Source organism: Macrobrachium nipponense, chromosome 2 (genome assembly GCF_015104395.2).
Source record: "Macrobrachium nipponense isolate FS-2020 chromosome 2, ASM1510439v2, whole genome shotgun sequence".
NCBI classification, from domain to species: Eukaryota; Metazoa; Arthropoda; class Malacostraca; order Decapoda; family Palaemonidae; genus Macrobrachium; species Macrobrachium nipponense.
Window position 1 is genome coordinate 32,393,200 of NC_087201.1, and position 12,500 is coordinate 32,405,699.

Genomic DNA, 12,500 nt, shown 5'->3' on the forward strand with positions numbered 1-12,500 from the left:
ATATATATAACATCCAGAGATCATACCCATTCATGGATTCTCTCCCCGCCCCCCTTCCCCCCGTGTTAAGAACCCATGGTTTAAGGGAAAGGAAGCATCCCTAACCTACCACAAAGCGAAAAATGCCGAGGTACAGTTTTTATTCAGGTCATTATGCATTACAGTTCCCTCTTAACTCTTTGGTTGGCATTTCATAACCTTTTGGCTGGACGTTCTGCTGTAAACAGTATGACATTTTAAAGACCAGCTAAATATATCTGTCCATGCTCAGAGTTCCCCCCACTCTAAAATACTGGCTTTCCAGCCGTCGACATTGGTTTGATTAAGCTACTCTAAATGTCACTGGAATTCCATTTCACTGGACTGGAATGTGACCTGAAGTTCAACAATAAAGGTATTTTTGCTTACACTGTGAGTAAGCCTACAAACTACTTTGTTGTTGTTATTGTTGGGAGTGGATAGGACAGGTCTGTGGCAGTCTAAAACGGTCTGAAAAAGATGTTTCGTGTCGAGTTAAAGGTACAGGAATTTATGATTTCTTTATTAGAATGAAAATGTAAAAAATAAATAATGTGCATGTTAAACAGTACAGATAAATGACTTCTAATAAAATATAGCGTATTTGTTTTAATTTTAGTTGGTGAAATAAGGCTCTGTTTGACCGTAGATTTTAGCACGTTTCAATTTACGCTAAAAGCTAAGAATATCAAGCTTACGACTTAAGTCTGACGGGAAAATCTAGCACGTGTCCTGAGTAAGCTGGAGGTCGGATCACGCCTTGTTTAATATAACACCATAGAGGCTTGATTTTTTTCTGTCACTAATTAAAATTACTAAAGAAGGCTGACTGTGATTAACGTATAAATAATTGATTTTCTGTCTTTCTTTCTAATTCGTCCTATACTATACCGGTATATGAGGGTAACTTGATGTATTTGTTCAGAAGAGAGAGAGAGAGAGAGAGAGAGAGAGAGAGAGAGAGAGAGAGAGAGAGAGAGAGAGAAATGGTTAATGTGTTGAAACCCCCATTTCTTAAGCATTCTAGAATTCATAGTTCTGGAAATAGATATAATAATAATAATAATAATAATAATAATAATAATAATAATAATAATAATAATAATAATTGTTATTATTATAAGAATGGCGTTCATATCAGCAATTCGTTTTTATATGCAACTTCATGCAGAAATTCGAACCTGTCCCTGACTCCGGTCGTTTCTTGGTTTTTCTCATCGAATGATCACATCCCGTACGTGGGACACCGATAGATAGCCTTTAGCTATTCACTTTTTTTTTTTATTTTTTTTGGTTTTCATTACCCTTTTATAGTAGTAGACGTGCCAGGGAAATCTGAACTGTCATTATAGTTCATTTTTACCTTTTGACTAAGTTTTTTTTCTCTCTCTCCAGTCTCGGCAGCTCTTGGCCTTGTCAGTGTCTTCCTTTGTTCATCGGAGAAGAATGAATTTTGGGAGTAAATCCATTCAAGTCAAAGGCAGTATTCAGTAAAATGCTTCAAACGAGAAGTATTTCAGTTGCGAATTGTACACTGTCTTCTGCGAGCGTTTGTATCTGAGTTCGTTGAGAACCTGTGTGTAACTTGAATGAGTCTACCATTTTACAGTACTAAGTTGTAAGTTTGAAATACCAGAAGTCAGTCAAGCATCCTAAATAAAACCAATGATCCAACAAGATTGAGATGCATACTTCGTAAGACTTGAGTTTTCTCGCTGAGATATTATTAATTTAGTAGGATTTGCGCGCATGAGACATTCGTCCACTTTGGGTACCATGGTAGGTAGGAGATTTTTTTTTTTTTTTTTTTTTTTTTTTTTTGGTGGAGGTGGGGGTGGGGGTTTGGGGGGAAGGGTCGTTGTAAGACCCTTTTGTTTAATTATCTCATGCAGCAGATCTGTCATACGTGAGAGAATCCCACGAAGAATTCCTTGATGAAAAACAGTCGAGTCCGTGAGTCAGTCTCTCTCTCTCTCTCTCTCTCTCTCTCTCTCTCTCTCTCTCTCTCTCTCTCTCTCTCACACACAATTATTATATATTATATTATAATATAGCTATAATGTGGATTGAATATTAACCACATATTGCTAATATTTTTTTCTTCTTTTGACAGGTAAGTACAGTGAGCAGAACAGCATTCCCGAGTAGCCATTGTAATGGTGTTTTTTGTGTAAGTATGCATGTCAAGTCGACCACTTTTTATCGACCAGGGACTCCATTAGGTAAGGTCAGGTCTTGGAAGGACCGGCTGTTTGGTGTCATCCTTAATTATGGTTGTCATTACTGTTGTATTAGTGGTGATATTACTAATAGTACAAGATAATGAACTTTGATGTTGAAAGTAATCTCACTCCTTGACTTCTGATGTGAGAGGAACAATCTTCCTCTCTGACTTCTGATATGAGAGGAACAATCTTCCTCTCTGACTTCTGATGTGAGAGGAACAATCTTCCTCTCTGACTTCTGATGTGAGAGGAACAATCTTCCTCTCTGACTTCTGATGTGAGAGGAACAATTTTCCTCTCTGACTTCTGATGTGAGAGGAACAATCTTCTCTCTACTTCTGATGTGAGAGGAACAATCTTCCTCTCTGACTTCTGATGTGAGAGGAACAATCTTCCTCTCTGACTTCTGATGTGAGAGGAACAATCTTCCTCTCTGACTTCTGATGTGAGAGGAACAATCTTCCTCTCTGACTTCTGATGTGAGAGGAACAATCTTCCTCTCTGACTTCTGATGTGAGAGGAACAATATTCCTCTGACTTCTGATGTCAGAGGAGCAATATAGAATAGACATACTCAGTGGAGAATTTTGTAGAGCTTCTCATTATTTGTCCAATGACGTAATCAGGGGTACTTTCTGGTCTGTACCTGTCAGCCATTATGCGTCACCATGAATGAATTTTCGCTTACTCGGGGAGTAAGCCCACAAACTACTTTGTTGTTGTTGCTGTTGCTGTTGGGGGTAGAAATTCTAAAAAGGACTGAAAAAAAGTATTTTGTGTTGAGATAAAAATACAGGAATTTTAGGATAGAATATCTATGATTTATTCATTCGAATGAAAATGTATAAAATGAATAATGTGCATCTTAGACAGTACAGAGCAATTATTTCGGATAAAATATAGCGCATTTATTTTAATTTTCGTTTGTGAAACAAGGCTCCATTTGACCATAGACTTTAGCACGTGCCCAAGTAAGCTGGAGGTCAGATCACGCCTTGTTTTGCTTTTCTTTTTCTTCATCAGATGGAAACGAAAAATTTATAAATCATCTTTGTTAATTTTTTTGAGGGCACAAGAAAAGTATGATTTATGAAATGGTGTTGGATTTTGTTAAAATTTTCCTTGTGATTTTTAAGAAGAAATAAAATAGTTTATTTCACGTCAGTTATTACCAACAATTAACCTTGCTTAAACCTAAATGAGAAGAAAGAGCCGGAACTATATGAATACTTAATGTTAATTGAATTTTGCATTGAAAGAAATGTTTGATTATTTGAGCAATCGGGCATAAATTTTGAGGTAAAAATAAAAAATAAAAATTATTTACTCATAGCGAATTTTGAGTTGCGATACAAATGAAATACAAATGTACATGTACTTATTGTACAGTAGAAGCACTGATCGGGAGATATTCTCGTATGACACCAGTCAACAAACCTGAAGATTTATTTTTGGAAAATATGAATGAAGTTCAGATTTTGTATTGCCTTAGATATAATGACGAATTATTATTATTATTATTATTATTATTATTATTATTATTATTATTATTATTATTATTATTATTATTATTATTATTTCAATAGATAAAACCTATTTACATAGAACAAGCACTCAGGGGGCCCATTGACTTGAAATTCAAGCTTCCAGCGAAACCAGAAATTGATGCACTGTCTGTGGTCGCTACTCATCAGGAGTGTTAGATATTTTATATATTTAAAGATTAGGCAACCTCGCATGTGCTTCTGACAGAGGGTGATAATTGTCTGCTGAATTGTCCATTTTCTATGCACATCTCCAGGCAGATAATTACTGCTATTTCTTTAGTTCCCAAGAGCAGACATTGAACTTTTGCCATTCCTACTGCACACTGAATGCTTCTTTGTACAATATTATTGAAACGAGTTTTGAGGCAACAGTGTCCAGAAAAATGCAGTGCATTGATTCATTTTCGTCTCAATATTCTGGAACTATAGGAATCTGTTATATTTCCAGGAAAAATTTTATTATTAGTAGTAGTAGTAGTAGTAGAAAACATAAGTATACAGAAATTATATATGATAAATTCGAAAAGTAACTAAGTCCACAGGCATAACCAGCTCCGTTTCAGGGAATCCCTTCTCACCCCCACCCCCTTCGGAGTTGGGGGGAGGTAGGATGAAACCCCATTATAAACCATCTTAGGGTTCCCCACTATAACCCTGCCAAGTTTCATGCCCATCAGATCGGCCGTTTGGCCGTGATTGAATGACAAACGGACGGACTGACAGACATAACGCCCATTATAGTAAGATTATTATAGTAGAATACAGCTGGATATCTGTAATATATTCTCAATTCATGTCAGCTACGTGGTGACTGAACTGTTTGAATTGGTCGTCATAATATCGTGTTCAACTGATAGATCTGTGTCCGCATCAATGTTCCACTAGAACTGCTGATACTTTATAGATATTCTATAAATACTGATCGAGTCCTTTTACCTTCTGGGTTTTGCAATCCAGTTAAAATTGGGTCACAGCACTCGAAAGCTATTGAGATATTTGGGGCGTATTCAATTCTGCCTTTTCATTATAGGCTTTGGCCTTTGTATGTGGGATTTTGTACGATTATTATTCTGCATAATGAGAGAGAGAGAGATGACCGATCGAGAATCTCTCAGGAGTTGATTATTTCTGTAGCTTATACGTGAGAAGGAGAAGTAATGTGATGTTAGAAAAATCAAGTAAATAATGCGCCGAAGTATAAAACCAACAGGTATGTATGACCCGTAGCTCTTCAGTTGCTCACCAGATGCGGTAGAGTGAAGTTGCGTCCCTTGCTTCCGGAAAGCGCTGCCAGATGCACGATCCAGGGCTAACTTTAACCTTAAATAAAATTTTAAAAAATACTGAAGTTAGAGGGCTGCAATTTCGTATGTTTGATGATTGGTGGGTGGATGATCAACATACCAATTTGCAGCCCTCTAGCCTCAGTAGTTTTTCTAGATCTGTAGACGGACGGACACAGACAGACAAAGCTGGCACCATAGTTTTCTTTGGCAGAAAACTAAAAAATGACGATTTTTATATACAATATGGCTGTCTTTTTTAACTTTTCCAGTCAGATATTTATTAGTATTATCCGAAAATATTTTTTTGTGGAGAACATACTGATATTCTTTCTAGTATGTGCAATTATGCTCTACTGTTTTTCTGCATTAATTATATATATAGCCTGATGTCGTACCTTGTATTTCTGTTTGCTGACTTTGTGCCTGAAAGTTGACATTGGTCAGAATTTGCTGTGATTCTGGCTCTGGCAAAATTACTTTCTGTGAGGCAACATCGCTATTGTTTAGTTTAACTTGAGATATCCCAAAGCCATTTGTGTTTGTGCGTGGAGAGAGAGAGAGAGAGAGAGAGAGAGAGAGAGAGAGAAGAGCGAGAGAGAGAGAGAGAGAGAGAGAGAGAGAGAGAGAGAGAGAGAGAGAGAGAGATATTTACATGAGTGAGCAAGCTGGACGTTTGAACTATTCGCTGTTGTAAAATGTCATAACGTCACAAAAAGCGTTTTTTATTGTGCTCCGTATTTTCGAAACAGTCTATTTTTATTCCAGTGTATTTTCGTTGACAGATTTCGTGATTCCAGTGATATATTGGCGCTATTGTATTTTATTTCAAGGATAACATTCTTGTTTTTTTATGTTGTGTTATTAAGGGGTTTGTCTTCTTTTCGCTTACTTAGGGAGGAAGCCTACAAACTACTTTGTTGTGGTGTTGTAGGGGGGGGGGGTTGGTAGGAAAGCTTAAAAAGGCCTGAAAAGGGTGTTTCGCGTTGAGTTAAAGATACAGGAATTTTAGGATAGGATATTTATGATCTTTTTATTAGAATGAAAAGGTAAAAAATAAAGGACGTGCATGTTGTGAACAGTACAGAACAGTCATTTCTAATAAAATGTTGCGTATTTATTTTAATTTTCATTGGTGAAATGAGGCACTGTTTGACCTAGATTTTAGCATGTTTTAATTTACGTTAAGTTAGGGATAAAATGTTTACAACTTATGCATGGGGGAAAAAAATCTTGCACGTGTCCTGACTAAGCTGGAGGTCAGATTTAGTCTTTGGTTTGGCAAAACTCGAAGTTTGCTTCTTTGCGTTTTTCGTTTCTACTCTTTTATGGCAAATTGGTTTTTTATTAGTATTAAAAATAGTTTCTCTTCGACTTATTTGCATAGGATCACTTCGAGGTTGTCCTTGAAGTCTAAGAGAGAGAGAGAGAGAGAGAGAGAGAGAGAGAGAGAGAGAGAGAGAGAGAGAGCTTTTACAACCAACTATTATGATACTGAAGCATTTTGGCGAAGACTACGAAAGTCCTCAAAACCAAATCTGTAATGTAATGAATAACATTTTTTTTTCGTAAAGTGCTTCCAAACTTTCAAAATCTAAACAGTAAGTGGGAGTAGGCCTAAGTGTGATTTACATAGAGAAATAAATTGCGTAACTATTAAAGCTATTTACAATGTCCTCCCAGACACAAAAGAAAAAAACTTTACATCAAACAAGAAAAAAAAGTAGTAGATCTTTTCGATAGCTGGATGTGAGTAGTTATTTTGTTTTATTATTTATCATTATTTTTGGTTTATTTTTATGTGTTACGTCTCCAGCATAATTGATGTAATACTTGAAATAAAATTTCTCACCGACCACTTTGCAAATATCCAAGTTGATTTTGAATAGCCTGTTCACCACTGTTTATGCTGTTGACCTGATCTTGACCGGCTTCTCCAGAGGTGTTGGTCTAACTTTAAGGTGAGCTGGGATATTCCAACGGCTCCTCAGGAATTCAGCAAATACGCATTTCATGTCTTTGATGTGTATTGGCCTAAACTCTGTCGATGGATTCTTAAAAAGTTAAGCATTATTCATTTAACATAATATAATATCTAAAGTGGTTGATAACTCAGCAAATTTGTCAGAGTATGGTTAACCTTTAACCCCAGGGTTGATGTTTGATGGGGCATCTCTACTGATATTATAGTTCCACTCCTAAAAGTCAAGCTGTATTGTTCCAGCCGATATTCTCGTTCCAACTGTAATTGTTATCATCATTTTTCATGTTACGTGAGTCAGCTAGCCCAATCTAACCTAACCTCGGACAAGGCAAAAAAAAAAAAAAAAAAAAAAAAAAAAAAAAAAAAAAAAAAAAAAAAAAAACCGCAAAAAAAAAAAAAAAAAAAAACCGGCTTGTGCAATATTAGTATACATCTCAGGAATTTGCAACCCTGTATGTAATCAATATTGTCTCTCCAGGGTCAACTCATGCTAATTAATGTAGACGACCGTACAAAGATATCGTTTATTAACCTAATTTGTCGACCATACAATGTAGAAATAGGTGCATATAATACTTTGAATCCCGAGGGGCTAGTACTAAGGAGCTTCCGCCATGCGAGCCTCCGCTATGCTTAGTACTAGCACCTTGGAGTACGTCCCAAGGAGCCTCCGCTCTGCTTAGTACTAGCGCCTCGGAGTACGAGACTAGGATCTCTGGATCTTGGTGGATACATACCAGGTTTTAATACCCAGCTTTAGCATCGTAACGCTATTAACCGTAAAGAACGAACGAGAATTCCATAGCTGCTGCCCCTCCCGTGTGTCACCGCACAACAAGACTTGAGCTCCCCCATAGGCCTATTTTTTCCGAGTCAGATTCTCATCCGTTCCCAAGCATTTTTAAGGTTTTGAGAGAGAGAGAGAGAGAGATGGAGTTTCAAAACTGCGAATTGGGTATACCGTTGTTAGTTGGCTGTTGGGGTTCGCATCTACGTATGGCGGAGAGAGATTGGGATGTGGACAGAGAAAAATCATTAGACGTGACAGATCATTGCTCCTTCATAACGTACGCCATCTCTCTCTCTCTCTCTCTCTCTCTCTCTCTCTCTCTCTTCTTCTTCTTCTTCTTCTTCTTCTTCTCACGGCTCAGCACAACTGTTGGGAGAATATCACTTTCTAATTCTTTTCCCAACGTGCACAGGACCCATTTAAGAGCCTAGTACGTGTTTACTTCCAGCGACTCGGACAGCGTCGCCAAGGACAAGTCCAGTTTTGGAGGACGAACCAGAGACACGGTTCCCACGTCCCTTGGAGGAGTGCGTTCATTCCCGTTCTTTTTCAGGCGGTGTTTCTCATGGAGAAATTGTCGCGGGAGTTTATAGTTTTTTTTTTTTTTTTTTTTTTTTTTTTTTTTATTCTTTTTTGTCATTTACAGAGATTTGTAGTTACGTCTCTATGTCTGTGTAATATTCTTAGTACTTACGTCTCTGTGTCTGTGTAATATTCTTAGTAGTTACGTCTTTATTTCTGTGTAATAATATTCCCAGTGGTTACGCCTTCATGTCTGTAATATTCTCAGTAGTTATATACATCTTTATGTCTGCATGATATTCTTAGTAGTTACGTCTATATTCCCGTGTAATATTCTTAGTAGTTACGCCTTTATATATGTGTAATCACTACTTTGACGAATCGATTTCCTCCTTTGATATTCCTGTAATTAATTTGTCTCGATAATAACTTGAACCGGTGTGTATTCTTACCTGATTAACCTAGTTTGGTGTAGACTTATAACGGTTATTTCTCCAATTGTTGGGAAGTGGTTTATCAGTTGATGGAAAAAAAGTTATCGTCAAAATGTAATTCACCGACTCTTCTCGCTGAACGTACGTGCAACTCTCACCCTTAACGGTTACGTCAGGAGAGATGGCCAATAACGGCAACAGTTGCAGTTGAGAGCTATTATTAGTGTTGGTCTCTCACAGTAACACTGAATTAAATATGTCGCTGTGAATTCTGTTTGAGGGAGGGTTTACTTCCTTATTACTGAGTTGTTGTTATATATTACGTGCGCTGGAACCCTGTGTTGATGTCTCCCCTATATCGCCTAATGCCAAATATCGAGTGGATCATTGTTTTATTTTATGTGTGTGTGTGTGTTTTATTTTTTTTTTTTTTTACCTCTTCGGATTTTCCTAATCATTCTTTCCGAGAATCTTTAACAATGGTAGAAGTATACATTAGTTTTAACTAGACCACTGAGATGGTGAAAGCTCTCCTAGGCTGAGCCCGAGAGATTAGATATTTTGACGTGGCTAGGAACCAATTGGTCACCTAGCAACGGGACCTACAGTTTAGTTGTGGGATCCGAACCACATTATATCGAGAGGTGAATTTCTAATCACCAGAAATAAAGTCCTCTTGATCCCGCGTTGGCAGACCCGAGAATCGAGCTTCGGACCACCGGATTGGTAGGCGAGCGCGAAAACCACTCGAATAATGGTGTTTTGAACTTTTTGCACAAGTATTTTTCTTTTTATTGAGCAGGAGGCATGATAATGCGAGCATTAGTGGGATTGAGAGATAATGCAACAGCGGCATTGTCCCAAGGGCATTGGCAATGGAGAATCACATTATGTGGGAGGTTCTTTTCCATTGGTCTTTATAATCTGTGCTTTGCCGCCGCTAGAACAAGGGATGTTTCACAATTTCGTGGGTTTTATCTGCTCTCTTGTCTCCTCTTTGCACCGGAAGTCTCAGAGAGAGAGAGAGAGAGAGAGAGAGAGAGAGAGAGAGAGAGAGAGAGAGATATCTGTGCTACATTGGCTTCATATACGCGTCACTTACTCCTTACTTACTCCGCCCGTGGTTGCTATATAGTACCTAAACAATGAGCGGGAAACATCCTATGGGACGCCGCGGTATAAAATACTAGCGGCCAGCCCCTCGGGGATCGAAGTATTATAAAACACCTAGTCTTACATCGTGTGGTCGACTAATTATATTAATGAACAATATCTTCGCGCGGCCATCTGCTTTACATTTACCACCATACGGTGTTTAGTACTAAAGCAACTCAGAGTAGGTAACGCTCAGCTAACGAGCCAAAGTAGCCTCGAGAGAGCTTACTCAAGTGCCCTATAGCTTAAACCTTGTTGTTTTTGAATAAACTGGCCTTACTATGCCAGCACGGGCTCTTGCTCATAGAGCAGCCCGTAAACTCAAACCCGTTTCATCTTTTCCTTGGTGGTCGGGAGTCCTTTTCTCAAACGGCCCTCTTTCTCCCCCATTCTCTATTTTTCTGTCTACCCAACTTCCGTTTCCCACCATTTAATCCCTTCCTTTCCCTGCCTACTTCCTTCCATCGGTGGGGAAATGCAACGGACATCCTCTCTCTCTCTCTCTCTCCTCTTCTCTTCTCCATCCGTCTCTCTCTCTCGTGTCTTCCTCTCCTCTCTCTCTCTGTTCCCTAGTGATCGTTTTCACATTGGGATACTGAACGGAAGGGCTCGTTCATGTGCGATATTTTCATGGCAAAAAACAAACTAGCCAGACGCTTTCAGTTCAACATTAGGCGCAGGAACAATCAGAGATTAATTTGCGAATAAATGCATAGAGCCACTGAAGGGAAGCGTTCATTATAAAAAGAAATAATCGTTGCGCAATACGGTGATTTTAGCACCGTGTCCATTAAGCCCGAGTGGAATTGTTTGTATCACATCAGTCTAAGGTCCTGTAACTCGAGTTGACTTGAGCGTCCCTTCACTTGGGCCCATTGTACCCACAAGGTCACTAACTTCCTCTCTCTCTCTCTCTCTCTCTCTCTCTCTCTTCTCTCTCTTTCCTCTTCCTATCGCCAGCTGTAAATATGCTTCGTTATCTGACGTCACTGGCGGCCGAGCGAAGTGGATGGAATTCCTTAGGCAGTTAACCTTACTAATGGCATTATGCAGCCGAGGATTTTCATTTGTTGTGAAATAATGTTAGAGAACTGGTTCAGTATTGTTTATCATTTATGATGGATGGCAATTTTACGAGTGGCTTGTGTGCTGTGTTGCGTAGGTTTTGTACAAACTCTTTTTGTTTATAAGTCTAGATATCCAGTAGAGCCATGCTGACGGCGGTTATCTTGAATATTACGAAACATTCGTTCCCTTACTCTGACTTTTATGTTTGTATGTGTGTGTGTGAGAGAGAGAGAGAGAGAGAGAGAGAGAGGAGAGAGAGAGAGCTTCAGTTTCAGCTGGTCAGAATTCAGGTTTACGTTTCATTGACTGAGATGAGGGCAGAGCAAGTAACCTTGCTTGCTTATCGGCCTATCGGTCTATCGGTGTCACACACGGAAAAAAAATAAATGTGCGGCCACAGATTGCATTTCATCCGTAGTCTATTGGTGTTACACACGGAAAAATAAATGAGCGGCCATAGATTGCATTTCATCATCACTCCGAAGCCGTGATTAACTAAGTTTGTGAAATTTCGTGCGATTTAGGCCTACGATGTCCAGACCATCTCCATCCTCTTTCACCATTGATCTAATATTCACATGAAAACTGCATATTGGCCCATGTGGTGTCATTTCTTACACTCTTGTCCCTTTGAACTTTTGTTTTTAAGATTTTATTTCAGCTAGAGTTTGTCTCTTGCCGTGATTCAAGTCTGCATGGCAATGCAGATGGTATGAGTCTCTGGTATAATCGTACTGTCATGTGCCATTTCAGTCTCTTTGATTTCCAGGCTTTGTTCAGCATTTCCATGTGTTGATTTTTTTTTACTAAATTCTAATGTATTCTAACCTTTTGATACCAATGTTTTAAATATTTGAAAGACTCAGTAGACCTGTGTCGAATGCTATATCACAAATGTATGATGCATTCTGCACTGTTTATGATTCAAATTTGACCATGGTATTCTGAATCAGCCAAGTGTCTGTCGTCACTCCAATATAAAGATTTTCCCTCCATCTTCAACCACAGTTTCATCAGAAATCACTAGAAAATTTATGATTGAGAAAGGTAAACATCAAAGTAGACGTAAGTTTACATTATGCTACTGAAGAATATTTCGCTCAAGAAGCAGGTATACGGTTATGCCAAAAGGCTGTTATTTTAACGATGTGGAATTTAGAAAATAGATATTGTCTCATTGCAAAAAAATTAAAAAGCTTTTCCTGTGGTTGACATGTGAGATGTCGTTGCCTCACGAGGATTACGGAGCGCCTCAGTGGCCTGGTCGGTATGGTCTTGGCCTGCCACCTCGGTGGCCGCGAGTTCGATTCTCGGGGTCCCGTTGCTGAATAACCACTGGTTCCATGCAACGTAAAAAAATACCATACAAACAAACCAACGGAACACTGTCCGAACTCGTACTGGTAAAAAAGTTACGCGAACACTAGTTAATTTTGATATGCATTGAAAAGAGTAACCTTTGTATTCGAGTTTC

General features: G+C 38.5%; 1 protein-coding gene across 6 annotated transcripts in view; it reads left to right on the forward strand.

Annotated features, from left to right (window-relative positions):
- The window catches only part of LOC135220511 (serine-rich adhesin for platelets-like), a 297,079-nt gene that overhangs the window by 197,899 nt on the left and 86,680 nt on the right, over positions 1-12,500 (forward strand). The window lies entirely within an intron of this gene.